Here is a 16,382-nt window from a genome sequence, read left to right as displayed (position 1 = left end):
GTCCGTGTGCAAACAGGACTCCAAAAAAGGCCAAGACGAACAACGCTTTAATTAACGTGCCTGATTTGATCGGCAGATATAAATCCATCAGTATAGCCAAGCCATGCATAAATTCGAATATCGAATCAATCAATCGACTGCTCGTCCCTTTGGCATTTAGGGCGTCGAGTGCGGAAAAGGTTTATCCCGCCGAATTTGAATAGCAACCAGAGTTTGCTTTTATGAAACTGACATTATTGTTTATCTGATGCGTGGGCCTTCCGCGCAGTAACTCCTCGATTGTTTTCGCCTTCCACAATAATACAAACAGCCAGCGAATTTCGAAAAAAACGCTATGCATGATTGTCAATAAGCAGTGCACACAACTCACTAGTCTCCGTTTTATTTTTTTAGCTGAGTGCACAGCAGCCGTCGGCAATCTGAGTCCTGGATGTTGAGCCCTAAAGCCCGTGGCCTGTCAGCAGCAATGCATTGCAATGCTCGTATTTCAGGCACTTATTCCGCACATTTTTGGGACACGCCGAGGTAAAGAGGTGGTCTGCCGTGCCGGAGATACCGGGATAGCAAGGGATAGCAAATCAAATGTACTGTTCACAAGCTGCTACAAATAGATACATTTTCAGACTCTCCAATAATCAGTAAATGTGAGCTTAAAGTGATTTCCAAGCACGTTGCATTTGCCCTTAAACAGCGCTTATCACATTAAACTGGTTTAGTTCAAATAAAGTGTCTGTTAAGTCTTTAATTCATTATTTTAATCTTGTTTCCCTGTTGACAGCACTTCTTGTCAATTCATTTGTCAGCATTGATATAAGTTTAGATTTCGAGTTTTTGCCAATGGGAAAGTCCCCTTTTAATACCCCAGTTTTTTGCTCCAAACAGATGTGTTAGCATACTTTTTGGGGAATGTGTGAACGGAGCTGCGGGGCTTACATCCATGTTGCATGCAACATGGTACCCGATGACGCATGTGGCGTGTGTGCGGTATGCACGCTCGCCAATCAATACGGCTCCGTCGTAAGCTGCCAGCTTGCCACACCCGCATCGATGGTCAGTGTAAATAGTGCACAAAAAGGGAAACAATTGCAATATACTCGCTTCTATTCATACACCCATTGAGCATTCATTCATGTCGGTTGAACCAATTTAGCAAAGGACTTTTTTTCCGTGTAACCCCGACCCCGCAAGCAAATGTCACACACCATGCCCGGGGAGTAGAGCTGCCTGCGGATCGGACATGTGCTGCACTAAATAAAATACGGGGATAAAGGACAGAAATACCGCAGTGGGAGGGGAGCCTCGATGGGAAGCCCCGGAGCAATTAAAACTGGAAATATGGCAGGGCGCGGCTGCGGAGTAAAATGCAATTGTGTTGCGCTGACTTTGACAGAGGCCGTCGAGAAAGTCTACTGGTCAGGCACGGTCCCAGCTGCACTGAAAGAAACAGGCATAGCACATCCAAGGAATACCTATTATACTGCAGTATTACAGAGATAACAAAAAAGGTTCGGTTGATTACATTCTCCTTAGTAAGAATCCAAAGAAAAGCATTATAAACTTATATCGAATAATGCATATGAAAGCTGAAACGTAAATCATTCAGAATTGCTGACCATATTCCAAAGAATATGCTCAAACGGAAATAACGTTATTCATGCTACATTCACTCATAAAGTTTTTTAAGATGTTAAATTATACTTAGAGTTATAATAAAAGATAAACAAGGAATGATGTACCTCTTGTACTTAAAACTAATGCATTTGAGTTTCCGTTCAACCATAACGCATTTCAACGCATTTGCCTAATCCTCCAGACACTGGTCTCGGACTACAGGAAGCGCGCTTTAATCATGGCGCCTGGTCGCGTCCTTTTCGCCTTCCTTGCACACTTCCGCTTGTCAACTGGGGGACCGGATATGGGGGCGGGTAATCACAGGGCGGAGAAAGCGACGGAGAAAGCGAAAAGCGCGCTGTCATTGTTGTTTCGCTTCAGTTCGGTTCGATTTAGTTCAGAACGGCGGTATTTGTCGGCGCGACTCTATAGTTCCATAGTTCCCCTGTTATGGCCATGGCTGCAGCTCCTTTATCAAATGCTGGCCAGGCACTATCAGACGCGAGACTGGAGGCGCTGGCAACAAAGGAAGATGACAACTGTTTCTGGAGGGCACGAGACTGGGACTCAATACACAGCGCTCTTCGCTTTTGTGACAGCAATTGAATCAAATTTATTGTCTGCATCCGATGCCATGCAGTTTCCACTCGACGTCCTAGCAGCGAACCCATTGTCAGCGCTGCTTGTAATGTCACGTCCTGTTTTTACGAGGATCAAGTGCATAAAGTATGACGCCGGAGCGGTTTGAAATGAAAAAATTATATATAAATGAGATTTGCGCGTGGATTTGGCTCTAAGCTTTCGAACACCACTCGAGCGATAAAAAATATCAATAGCCCGCGGAAAATGGCATTAGAAGCATCCATCGGAACAAAAATATTGTTGGGTGGAAAAAAAAATTATATCTACATAAATATATATACAAAATGGTTAACAGATTCGTGTAGTTAAATCGGTTTTTAAAAAAATATATGGAATCCAAATGCATATGGACTGAGTTCCTTCTGTCTGGTTATAAGGAACCTGATTAAAACTATCGCAGGTTTAAGACAAATGTCAGCTGATACAACCCTCCACTGACGTCGATTTAAAGGGCACTGCCTCGCCCCATTGGCCTTTGTTTGCGTTCAGTTTTCCAGCAGCATGGTCATGAAAAATGGTTTTTCATTACCCCCTCCCCGCCAGCTCACCCATTTCACTTTAAACTGGCCAACCGAGTGATGCAGACATTTCGTTCTTTGTACTTCTGCGCGATTTAATTGCTGTTAATTGGCCAGCTAAACAGTTGATGTTACTTAGTTTTATTGCCAGCGTGAGGGGCGCCATATAAAGGAAAAGGGAGCTGGGCGTTCGGGCAACTTTTAATTTTATTTACACCAAAAGACCGACAAGTACGTGCCGTGAATTCGTAATTAATGCTCGAACATGTTTTATGCCAAAATTAACTCCGGCAGCAAAGGCTTCTACTACGAGCAGCGCAGGATGTGGAGGCCACGTTCAAAGAGGAAGCCTGCGAAAATTCCCAGCAATGCCATGTCATAACCATGAAAGTAGGCACCATAACCGAACTTTCTCCGACACTCCTACTTTAACCCATTTTCCACCTGATTCCTAGGCGGAATCCGCGGTGTGAAAACATGAAGGATTGAAGGGTAGAAAAGTATCTAAAGTTGGAAAAAACCATGCAGATTAAATTATATAGATACAGCTCTTGAACACTGCACAAAGCATTACAAAATTAAACAACAGAGAATGGCAAAGTTTCCATATAATAATGTAGATAAATAAATAATTCTTGTACTGTTGCTGGCGATTATCTTATCTGTTTACATTAACTTTATGTTAACTAGGAAGCAACCCATAATTAATTGAGTTCCTCGTTCATTGAGCAGTTTTCTCCCCAGAGTTCCAATGTGCTAAAATACATTTCCGCCCGGGCTTCTGGAGAGATTTCCCTCCGGCGAGCTCGCCCTCTGACTTTTCACTTTGATCGACGGCCGGACAGCCTTCAATGGAAATTGATGACGCCACACCTCGGCTGCCCCATTTCCCCGGGGGCATGTTGTATTGGGAGGTGTGTTCATGTTCATGTGCTGCCGAATATAATTTCTTGAACAATAAAAACTGTTTTGTCTTCGATAAACAGAAGCGTGCTGGAGGAGCTTGGCCGTGCATGCCGGCGATCTATAAAAATAGACAGCCAAACAAACAAATCGATGCCTGAATGGAGGGACGCCGCGTCTTTCCGCACATATAAAAATACGCAGTGATCTTATGGCCGACCTTACACATTTGCAGCACCTGGCCAACTAACCGCTTCCCTCCAACATGGCAATCAGGAGCCAGCCTGGCCAACAGAGATGACAGTTTTCGCTATGGCAGCCATGGCTTGCCTTGGACATGTACCTAGAGAAGGATAACTCTACTATTTACATTTTGGATACGAAATCCTACTCTACTATCAATGGATTCATGCTGGAAACTTGGAATCATTTGTATTTTTTACTGGGAAATGAAGAATTTCTTATCAACAACAGTACTAATTGAGTCAAATTATTTACTCAAGCTTAAATTTCCATAGAAATTAAGTATTTTAAACAATTTATTATGTTACTATAACTAAGTTATGTCTTGTGGGGGCTTTGAATAATTTCAAAAGAGATCTGCGCTAGTAATCAAAAATCAAGCCGACAAAACACGAAAATCCTAGCGGAAAGCGAAACAAGAGGCTCGCGAGGGAGAGGAAGGCGATTTGATTGAATTGCCACAATTAGAAAGATTTCCAGATTTGCTCGCCTTGTTTGAGTTTGTTTTGGCTGCGGTTTTAGCCGCTTCCCGAACTCGTGGATGTTTACACGGATGCCACGGCTCCTCATTTCCCCTGCGGTTAAATATTTGATGAACTAAAGTGGAACATTTTCTCCCTCAAAAAAACAAGGAGCTGCAAGGAGCGGGAAATCAAGTGCCTGAGCTCGGACCTCTTTTAAGCCGAATTTCGCTGGATTTCCTTTCGTGCTTCTTATTTTTTTTGCGCTATTTGAGTATATTTAAGCTTGGCCACGCCCCTCCGGTCAGCGTGACAGATGAGAAATGAAAGCACTTCCTGGGCCAGTGGCCAAATCGATTCTGATTCGGATTCGCAGCCGGAGCCGGAGTCGGAGTCGGATTCGCTTTGGCCTGCAGCAATGGCCGCACTTACAACACACAACCTAAAATAGCAAACGCTTTCTGGCTGCCCCAGATTACAAACGCACATGTATAGGGAATATAAATCTGTGGGGTATCTCGTAACCAAGTGAACACAGTGAGAGAAATGTAGTTTATACAAAACTAAATAAATTATATCTATTAAAATGATTGTTAATTGGACGATTTAATAATTGTGTGTCATTTGGACTTTGGACTTGTGAAACCCTGAACGAGCTGAAGTTAATGACAAGATTGTCGGATGATTTACTCTACATGGGAGTCTAATCCATGGGAATATAAATCACTTATGGTGTACCATAGGTGTTTGTTTTCTCAGTGCAGCGCACAGCGCGTAGCACTCACCACCCGATTGGCCTCTGACGTCAGAGCCCCTTTCGACCGCTGCGAAAATGGCCATTGAAATGTTGACGTCGACGGCGTTGCGAGTAACGGATTTGTCTCTGCCCTGTTATTGTTTAACTCACAGATACTCCTGCGGTCGCCAGTGTGGGTGTGAGTATTAGTGTGTTTGGTATCTGTGCGGTTTATTGACATTCAGCGGCGAGTGAGTGTGTGTGAGTATTTGTTTTGGTCAGAGCCATAGTCGGAGATAGATGAAAAATTGATTGTGCTTCACCTCAACAATTTGGCAAGCTGAAAAAATACACGTCCAGTGTAGCCAGCCATCAATAATGTGTGTCAATTAAGGATTTCAAAATGCAGTGAATGCACCCGTAAACAAAGTTATAATCTTCAGATACTCTCAGAAGTCTCAAAAGGAGGCTGGGATTATGCTCGGCATGTTACTTGCTACTGTCGACAGTTGGCCAGCATGGAAATGGAATGCCTGACACATGTAACGAATTTCGATCACTCGAAAGTCGAATAAATCAAAGACATGACAAAAAGTTGAAGGCATTTGTCGCTTAATTGGGGTGCCACGCGTTGCCAGCAACGAATACAAAGACCAAGGACACTCAGCAGAAGAGGGAATGCAAAGGAGGAGGCGACTTTGACTGGCAGTTTCGACAGGCCAAATGCGAAACGATATCTGTCGTGCTATTAACGAAGGAAGTGAACATCCCTCGTGCAAAAATAATGACGTATTTTCAGGCATACCAAAAAATATTTCAGTTACAAGACTGAAAGTCGAGCTTCACGCCATCAGATGGATCCCATGTGTGACTTAGATTCTGTATTTGGCGTAAAACTGATGGAACTTATAATGGAAAAGGTCTTTTGAAATTATTTTTTTAATTTAATCTTTTAGGCATAAGTACTTTAGAGATTATAACTTAATGGCCTCATAAATGGAGTGATAATCGGAATAAAATTAAAATAAATGTATGATAGGGGAAATAAATACCTTTGTTATAAGAAGGTGGTTTTTCTCAACATCGTAGGAACACCACATTTTGTGTCCTTCTTTGCGCCCTCACTCATTCTTCTAGGACGATTCTTTACAGCACGTTACCCCTGAATGGCACATCCCGAAACGAACTTTGGATTAGAAGCGTCCTTGTGGGCCGCTCATATGCGAGGCAGCGACAGCACTTTCCTTGCACAGAACCAGGCACCCACACACACTCACACACGCACTGGCACACTCACACTCTTGCACATTCTTGACAGGGCTGTCAGACGCCATTATCACATATTGCCGTCACTTTGCGTTCGCCAATGCCGCTGTTTTTGTGGTCGTAATGCGCAAATACCCAAACACTCGTATGCCAAAGGTCCTGTCCGAGTCCTTATTCGCATTGTCGCATATCCGCATATCCGCATCTGGGACATATGCAAATGGTAAATGGTGGATGGCAAATGGTAAATGGTAAATGCTGAAAGGCAAATGCCAAGTCGGTCAAATCGCTTTTGCACATGAGCCTTATTTGCATCTCATTAACATCCGGAGCTCTCGGGCTCCAACAATGGACGACGTGTCATTTCCGCTGCTATTTCTATTACCATTCCCATACATATCCTATTTCTATTTCTATTTCTATTTCCATTTCTATTTCCGTTTTCCAATATGCCAAGGGTCGGATAATTATTGCACTGAAAACGGAGTATTGGCGGTCCACGCCTAATGAGCATGTCCTGCGATGACTGACGTGATGTGATGTGATGTGCTGTGATGAGTGTTCGCGCGGGGTATTTAATGTCACATATTTTGATAAATTGTTTTACGACCATAATTTGTGCAGCTTTTATCGCCTTTTTGTAATGGCTTTCTATTAGTGTTTTATGCGCCGTAAAAGTAGCTCCACAAAACACGCATTCATCATTATGCTGATAGTTGATGGCAGTGGCAACAAAATGAAATTAAATTATTTACAAGGCTCTCGACGGGCGTCTTTTGCATTTTATGGCAGCGCAAACAGGCCACACTCTTATTTATTCAGCATTCTGTTGAACACGCGCTCAAATAATTTGTATTTGGCGTAACCTTTGGGGCCGACGGCAAACAGGGCCAAACAAGGGTTAACAGCCATGTCCCAGACAGATACAGATACATATTTAGATACAGATACGCTGAAAAAACAACTGCCACGAAACCGTTCCTAAAGAGTTTACCTTTGCATACAAAGAATAACCTGGTAACCTCTTGCCTCAGTAGTTGGAAAATCCATCTCAGATAGTATAATATGTGCATACAATGTACAAGCTATGTAAGGTACTTTATAAAGGTAATTTCGTACCAACCTCAATCACACTTTTTTCCCTGTGCACAGATACAAGATACTAGAGTGATGTTACCCGTGGATAGGGACTGTTTACATTTTGATGAGCCCGAAGAAGCGAAATATTTGACTATTTATACGTGTTTACATACCTCTGTGCTGCTTCTTCCGAGCTGGTTCTTCAATAGAAAAAGACGGCGACAGTGGAGCGTGCCGGAAAGAGACGGGGGATGAGTGGGCTCCTCCTCGGGCTTAGTGCATTCTACAAAGAAATTAGCGCACAGAAAGTCAGCGGAAGTTGTGAGGAAATCTTTTGCGCAAACATTCAGATAAGGCTAAACAAACCATCCATGTTTGCGCCGCAAATATTGTTGTTCATACTCAATCGCATACTCAATCTTAATCGCAAATTAACACGACTGGTGTTTGACGTCTAGTTGAACGAATTAAATAACTTATTCAACGGGTTTGCTTTTAATCAAGGCACCCAACTTGGCCAACAAATAGTGCGCAGACTTCCGTTGCTTTACACAGTGCTTTTTTGGCCAAGTCCTGAACCGGTGGTTGTGACCTTGAAGTTTCTCTGTGAGTTTCAGAATTTGCCACGCAATAAATTCATCTTAATATCCAAGCAATGTGGAAGTTTCGGTCCTCTGAGCGCATTTTTCATTCTAATGGAATGGAGTCGTCTGCACGATGCAAGCGAACTTTTCTTCCTAGCGCCACCGCAAACAATGCCAAATTATATTATATGTACATAAGTAACATATGGGATAGAGTCAAATCCCTGTACGTAAGCTCAGAAAGTAGTACGAAAGCAGATAAATTATATCATTTTAAATATTTCACTTAGTCCTCTCCTTTCTTTTTTAAGATTTTAGTGAAAGGACAATAATTCAAAATCATAAATGTTAAGCTTTATTTTATTAAATATTGGAGCTATTGTCCCATCCGGAACTGTAACTATAGACACTCGGCTCGCATTCAGACCTCCATCCCATGGCGTGGAACACATGTTAAATACTGTGAATAGTGCAAAACTTTGACATCAAAGTTTGTTGCTGAAATTATTTCTGCGTTGTACTTGTGTGAAATGGAAATTAATTCGGCTCGTAGCCCCCAAATAGCTTGGACCAATGGGATATGGGGTTTCAATCAAGTTTAAGGGAAGTTCATTAGCACGGAAAGGCAAACAGGGCGTATGCGTAATCTAGCTGTTCCGAGCGGTTCAATAGTAAAGCCAAACTTCGGTTGGGATCACTTGGCGTGGCGATAAGTCGCTACCATTAAATGCTCGTTAGTAGTCATTGCCATATCTGTATTTGTAGTATTTGGCAAATTATCAGCCAGCGACTCGTTTGCATTGCTCATCTAATCAGCGCTGGGCAAACAAAAAACTGACATGAATGAAATTTACAGAGTACCGAATGGCTCTTTTCCATTACACTGGCTAACAGCATATTTGTAAAATTTTCGAAAAAAAGGTCAGCTGTTGTTCTGATTCTTTTACATTTGAAAATTCAAAAGAAAGGTACAATCTTAAAAAATGTATACATACTCCAGAAATGCAATCAGCTTACTTTTGCCTTTATTTATTAGAGATTATTGATTGATATTAATATTTATTAATAATAATAAACAGACTGTTAAATTATTTTGTTTAAGAACAGATGAAATGGAAATGCCCATTGAAAGCCAGGGATTTTGAAATAGAAATGTCCACAATGGAGAAAAATGTTCGAGGACCTTGTCATTTCCTCCAATACGGGGGAAAATATTAAGGTATATATATTTTTTTCGTTGGAAATTCAAGGCCATCTTATGACTCCCCGAAAACTGTAAAAGTAATTTATTATTGTCTGCAAAGCCATTGTTACGCGATCTTTGTTGCCTAGTGTTATGAGTTGGTCTGCGTATCTTTCTTGCGTATCGCGCATCAAACCGCGGGCAGGAATACTTGGGGGGGAAACGGGGAAAACTTCAGTGGGAGCGCCCTGGGCAAAACGCTTGCCTCACAGATTTGCGTGCAGCACACACAACAAAATGTAAATAATGAACACAACAAAAAAACGACTGGGTGTGGGCTCGCGGATATTTGGGATACTTGGGTGCTGTGTCACATTTCTGTTGCGAGCTTCGTGTTATTTTGCCATTTTGTTTGCTTGGTTGGCTGTGCGACGCTGCGGCTTATCACATAATTTGAATAAAGTAGCTGCAATCTTGTGTCAGATTATCGCAAATTAGAGCGGCAACGGACAGGGGTGCAGATAAAAACATCAGCTAAGTAGCAGCAGGAGTAGCACAAGCAGAGGCACGACAAATTGTTTGGGTGAGTTCGGGTGTAGAGCAATGTAGCTTTAAGAACATTATCAAGCGTACGCCCTGGTGTCTGATGCACTTTCTGCCCCGCAGTTTGCTTACTTTGTGCGGCAAAATCGAATTATGCACGTGGGGCGCAAAGGTGAGCAAAGGGCAGAAGTGAATGGGCGATATAATTGAATCAGGAGCAAATTGCAGGATATGTCGCCCGCCAGCCTGCTGGCAACTGTCTGCTCCTTTTTCCACGTCACGGATGTTAACCGATGTTACCCGCCTGATGCTGACTTTTCCCGGACGTTAAGCAAATTGCTTGACACTTTTAATTATGGAAATCGACTAACGCTCTGATGGGTCGCGAGGATATATGGGCTTATATATGAATTGCGATTGCAGTGCGGAACATAAGTTAAGCAGTCACCATCCGTCACTTTTCCTGGTAAACAGTAATTTAAATGTGAAAACATCAACAGCCCAGTCAGAGGCAATGAAACGGCTAAACTAAATCTAAACTGCTTTGGACGGAAAAAAACGAATTCGAGCGCGGAGTGAAGCAAACATTAATCCACCAGGAATAGGCATCTTCCCCTTTCGCACAATGCCAAAAATACGCAATACAAATTTCTGCGAATTGCGAGGAGCGCTGTTAATCAAAAAGCCGTTTTTCTTCCAGCAGTAAAAAGCTAATGAAAGGGGAAATCAAATCGAAAATTCAGCGTCACGCGAATTATGACCGCTGCTCGATAATTGTTGTATACAAAGAGAGATAATCAAACATTTTTTATTGCAGAGTAAATATTTTCGCAAATGTAAAATAGGAATAGGATCTTTTACAACGGACAAAACAAAATTATTTCCATTTCTTTTTATCCGACTGCTTAATGACTGATCGTTTAAATATAAAGTACTAAACAGTTAGAATTAGAAAGATAAAAATCACCGTCAAATGTAATATACATACATGCTAAACATTTTTTTTACTTTATTCACCCCATTATTATTATTATTATTGAGAGCAATAATAAGAGACAAGGCGAATACATTTGGTTTACAACTTTTATAAATAAAAATCAAAATTAAAGATTTCTAGAGCCATATCTATTAAAATTAACATCAAGTTTAAAAAAAAAATTTACACGAAGGAAACGTGGTCTTTTGAAGACGTTAATGTAATGTTCAGCTAAAAAGTTATATTGACATTTTTATACCCGTTACTCGTAGAGTAAAAGGGTATACTAGATTCGTTGAAAAGTATGTAACAGGAAGAAGGAAGCGTTTCCGATCATATAAAGTATATATATTCTTGATCAGGATCAATAGCCGAGTCGATATGACCATGTCCGTCTGTCCTTCTGTCCGTCCGTCCGTCCGTCTGTCCGTCTGTCTGTCCGTCCGTATGAACGCTGAGATCTCAGGAACTACAAAAGCTAGAAAGTTGAGACTAAGCATACAGACTCCAGAGACATAGACGCAGCGCAAGTTGGTCGATTCATGTTGCCACGCCCACTCTAACGCCCACAAACCGCCCAAATCTGCCACGCCCACACTTTTGAAAAATGTTTTGCCACGCCCACTCTAACGCCTACAAACCGCCAAAAACTGTCAGTGTTTAAGACTCTCCTTCGCACTTCGAATAGCTGAGTAACGGGTATCAGATAGTCGGGGAACTCGACTATAGCGTTCTCTCTTGTTTAATATGTAACGCAGCAACTTTGTTTAGAGCATGAGTTTACTTTTGCGAGATGTTTCCATCTGCAAAGGAATCCCCCTGGCTTCCGCGGTTTTCACGGAAATGTGTCGGAAATCATTTGCCTGTCAACGGGGTCATAATCGAACACGGGTGTATATGGTATACATATGTACTTTGCGGGATGGGGGCTTGGGAATATTTGGTAATTGCACTTCGGGATGCTTAACATGATGCACTGGCACCGCGAAATATTAAGTCTGCCGCGGCCGTGGCCATATCGGCCATTATTTATTACACACGGTGCTCCCGGTTCTTTATGTCATCATAGTGGCCTGGCTTTCCATCGGCATTTTCGTCGAGTGCTTTCTTTCCCCGCCGACTGCTGCTCTTTTCCGCTCTGACTCATGATGAAATGGATTTTCCGACCAGCCCAACACCGAAGGTTTCCCAAAATTTACATATTCCGGGCCAGAAACTTGTTCGCACCAGTCTTTGGTTAATTTGAGGGCACCCCACGTGCACTCACACCCACGGACTTGCCTCACCTTTTTGCTGGATGGAGTTTTCCTGGTTGTCCTCGCTTTTCCTGCTTTCCCCGCTTTCGCTTAAATTAATGCTGCAGCCGAGGCTCTGGAAAGTGCGGTTCCTTTTGCTGTTGTGGCACTTTTCACTAGCATATTTTGCTGCGCAGTTTGACGCGTGTAATTGTAATTTATTCACGCTTAAACCCGGCACATGGCGTTTGCTGAACAGTTTCTGTTTACACTCACTTTGAAATCATTTAAAAGGTGTTTTCCTGCGATATCTCTATATCTTCGCGATGGGGCGAAGACAAAGCACCTTGTAGTTTCTTTGTTAGCGTTTTTAGCTTCTTTTTTTGTTTTTTTTTTATGTTTACTACAAAAATTTATGTTTTGTTTCGGGGGATTTCCTGATGAACTCAAGACCGTTTCTTAATTTTCGGGGAGCTTTCTCCAGCTTGTTTCCCAGATGCGATCGCCGGCACGTCCACTAACGAAGTGAGAGCTACGGCCACTGGGGCTTTCTTTTATAGCTGCCCGCTCTTTTCGCCGCTCTCTTACTCACCTCTGTTTCTGTTATCAGTGGCTTCGCTCTCTTCCGCCAATCTCTTAAACAGCTGAGCGACTCTCTTAGCGGACATCAAAATGCACTTTCTTATCAGCACCTCTCGCATCTTGTGACGTCACTGTGAAGCCCTTGCCCAATTGCACGTTTTATGTATGTTTGTGTGTATATAGTGCATAATGGTCATGGACTTTGGTGACTTTAGGCTATAAATTAACCAATAACCTTTGTACTTGTCCAGATTTTAGCTGCTCTTCTGCCTTATTTACACTTCTCTCCTTCAACAATTTTTGCTCTCCGCCAGTTGTTCTTTTGTTATTTTTATTGTTATTCTTATTGTTATTCTTGCTGTTGTGCCTTTTGCATCTGGGCTCTCTGTTGATTTATCTGAAAATATGTTATCCTGGAATGGCGCATAACTTAAACTCCCCCGGGAATTTAATATGAATAAATGCTTGCAGGAAAAGTTTTGAATATGTCTGTGTACTTTTCCGGTTCTCTTGATAAGCAGCCTCTAGACTTTAGACAAAGTTTCGGCGTTTTTAAATCACGAAAGTTTATTCTTGGCAATGTTTAATTGTTTCCAGTTGTGCTGCATTCGGGCAGAATTTGAATTGGGAAAGGGCATTCTGAAATGTTAAATTGCTAAATGAGTTAATGTGCCGAATATAGATAATGAGGCCAAACTAAAATAATTACCAGCAACATAAAAAAGAAGTACTGGTAATAAAATAATACAAATAATTGGTTGAGATGCACTTTAAACTTAATAGTTTCTAATAAGATATAGATAAATTATAGCAAGTAGCAAGGAATTTTCCTTTAGGAACTGCTGAATTCCCTTGAAAAATCACTTATTTGGAGCTTATCTTGCCGATTTCATCACGAAAAACCCTGTGAAGCGAGATATGATCCATATGAAGCATAGATTAAGCCGGAATATGCCACGAGAATTGCTCATGTACTGCCGAAAAAAGGACTTCCTCCGGTTCCTTTGCTCCGCATTTACGCATAAAAATTCGCTTCAATTTTTTGCGCTTTACAGCAGATTGCCACTTCTGGGCCCCATCTCGCCACTTGCTTTTTCTACAGGCAGTCCAGAGTCCTGATTCGCATACACACACAGACGCACGCACACAGTCGCACACAGTCGCACACAGTAGCACTCAGTGAGATGGGCATGCAAAAGCGTTGCCATTTTATCGTTGCCTACTTCCAGCCGCCATCAAGCTGTGCCAGAAATTGGAACTCGGCGTCCCTCCACTCTCACTCGCCGGCTGTCCCCACCCCACCCCACTGCCTACTGCCTCCGCCTACTCTCCTTTATTTTTAGCAGTAGCATAATTTTTTATTGATTGGATTTCAGTGAAAATCACTTCCGGCGATAAATTTGTTATGCAGGCAGCGATTCGTTCGGTTATGCCCTGGCTTTCAGCTTTCCTTTGACTTCGCACAAAAAAACAGGAAGGACTTCCCTGCTGGCGGAGGAATTTCTGAAGACCGGCTGACATTTTACAGGAACACTGTGTGTGTTTTGATTTATTTTACTCCTGCGTCAATGTCAATCGAATCTGCAGACTTCGAGGGGGATATCCTTGCTTGTTTAACTCGGAATTTGTTTGTTTGGCTTTCCTCATGGCTTTCACCATGCACTAATGGCCAATGGGGGCTGGCAAATGGGAATGGAAATGGCAACCGGCAAATGGCTACGAGTATTGACAAAGAAAATTTGCAAACTGTTTGCCTTACATTACATATGATGGCCGTGAGCGGAGGGGTAGAGGAAAGCCTTTGGGCCAAATCAAATACGAGCACGAATTCCCACAAATTACTGCAAAATGTTATCAAAAAGCCAGCAACGATGGCTGGTAATTTAATATTTCAATCCCCGGCTCCATGGGGTCATTGATCCGGGCTATGACCACGCTGTCCTGCCAACCAGTAATGGGGCTTTGAGGATAAACATTCAGCATCGGGCGGCGTAAAATCGTGGCAAATGAGCCACTAAAGGCATGTCCATAACAACAGCTGCTGACCCACACACACACACACACACACACATACATGCACTTACACAGAAGCAGTCCGAGGACATTGGGCCTGCCCTAAGAGAGTCGTGACGTCACATGTCCTTTGCCAAGAGATTCAGCAAAGCGGATGAAGAGCGCCCTGTGGAGAGCGTCTGCGCGGAGCAGGACTCTTTCTGACTTCCGGCTAGCGCAGCGACCATATGACATCATTGAAAACAAACCCCGAGCTCCAAGCTTTGGTAATGAAATTATGCGTTTCTTTGCCATCTTTGCCACCGCCTTCGGTTGCAAGCAGGAGTGTGTGTGTGCCGCGTCGGTGTGAATAGTTTTGGCTTCTGCTGTGGCGCCTATGGGAGCGCTGACGTCACTGCTGCCTGTGAACTCGAATGTAAAATTGGCAAATAAATAGGATTTGATATTTAACGTCCCGCTGCAAGGAAGCCATGCGCAGACGATGGTGACATAAGACGGAGAGACGGAGAGACGGAGAGTCGGAGCAGCCAAACAAAATTCCATCGCCGACTGCAGTGATGCCATCGGTTTTGGGGGACACAAATCTGGCTAGCGTGGCAGTACTAATGTAATACTTAGAGTTCACACTTACACCTCTACGAATACTTTAAGTAAGTTACTTTAAAAAAAGTTTCGCTGCATAGCCTTCACTTGTATCTGCATGCTTAATAATAGTGGGCTAGCTAGTCCCGAGATATTAGGACGAACAGATGGACGGAGCGACTATTCTAGTGATGCTGATTAAGAATATATACATACATATGTATACTTGATAGGATCGGACAATTTTAAAGGCGTCTAGGAAACCCTTTTACCTTACAAGTAGCGCGTGAAAGTGCGGGTGAAAAAACGGACGATTTCGTTTCAAAGGACCTTTAGCCATAAAACGGCTAAGAAAACACAACTTGTCAAGTGACCGTTGGGTGTGAAAAGGTCACCAAAGCCGAAGGAAGACAATGACATTTCGGTGGCCTAATTGAATCATGAGCACGTGCATCGTTTCCCGGCTTATGCGACTTTTCAATCATTGCCCTGCCCCCAGGTAAAAAGGCAATGAATCTCGCCCTGCCGCACTAGAGCCCTTCGCCATTTTGGTTGTTATTGTTTTATGCGCTATTACTTCCACTTTGATGAAGGGCTCGGCCCGAAGGATGCTGCACTCAATGCGCCGCCCCGGCCCGATCCCCTCGTCCATGCCCCAGTTCAGTGACGTCAATGACTAAATGACTGAGTGGCCAAATAGCAGAATGCTGCTTTTTGTGGCTGTTCCTTTTTTATGGACACGCCTGTGAGTGCGGTTAAGCGGCGAGACGTTGCGCCATTAATTCGAAGCGCACTTTCGGGCGCTCTTTAAAATTGCAAGTTGGCAGTAGGATGGCTGAAGTGCGGCATTTTGGCCATAAACGGAAGTCAACAGCCAGACATTAGGATTTGGCTTTAAAAGTTAAATGAATGTCTATATTAGTGTTATAATGCAGTTCTTGATGAATGCGGGCACTCTCAATGTGAATGAAAATATTGAGCAATAAGCCCATAGATTCCATTTATATTTCTATTTATTACAAGATTATGTTTTCATGAATAATTCTTTCATCATTATTTAAAAAATGGAACAACGCTGAATATTGCAAATACTTTTTGTTCTAGGTAAGCTGTGTTCTTTGAACTTAGACCCATACCAAATTTCGAAAGATTGCCATCTCTATAAACTTGGATATTGACGATTATAGCCAAACCTATTTAAATTCATCAGCCGAAAAGTATGCC

At 42.6% G+C, this 16,382-nt stretch overlaps 1 protein-coding gene across 2 annotated transcripts in view; it reads right to left on the bottom strand.

Moving 5' to 3' along the window:
- The window catches only part of LOC122611472 (diacylglycerol kinase 1), a 42,519-nt gene extending 30,032 nt beyond the window's left edge, over nucleotides 1-12,487 (bottom strand). For both annotated transcript variants that reach the window (XM_043784591.1, XM_043784592.1), the window contains exons 1-2: nucleotides 12,033-12,487; nucleotides 7,634-7,743 (exon numbers count right to left, since the gene is read on the bottom strand). The gene's annotated coding sequence lies outside the window, so the exon portion shown is untranslated. The remainder of the gene's footprint in view (nucleotides 1-7,633; nucleotides 7,744-12,032) is intronic.
- Nucleotides 12,488-16,382: the final 3,895 nt, after the last annotated feature.

Source organism: Drosophila teissieri, chromosome 2L (genome assembly GCF_016746235.2).
Source record: "Drosophila teissieri strain GT53w chromosome 2L, Prin_Dtei_1.1, whole genome shotgun sequence".
In the NCBI taxonomy this organism is placed as follows: domain Eukaryota; kingdom Metazoa; phylum Arthropoda; class Insecta; order Diptera; family Drosophilidae; genus Drosophila; species Drosophila teissieri.
Note: the sequence above shows the minus strand (reverse complement) of the source record. Positions and strands in the feature narration are given on the sequence as shown.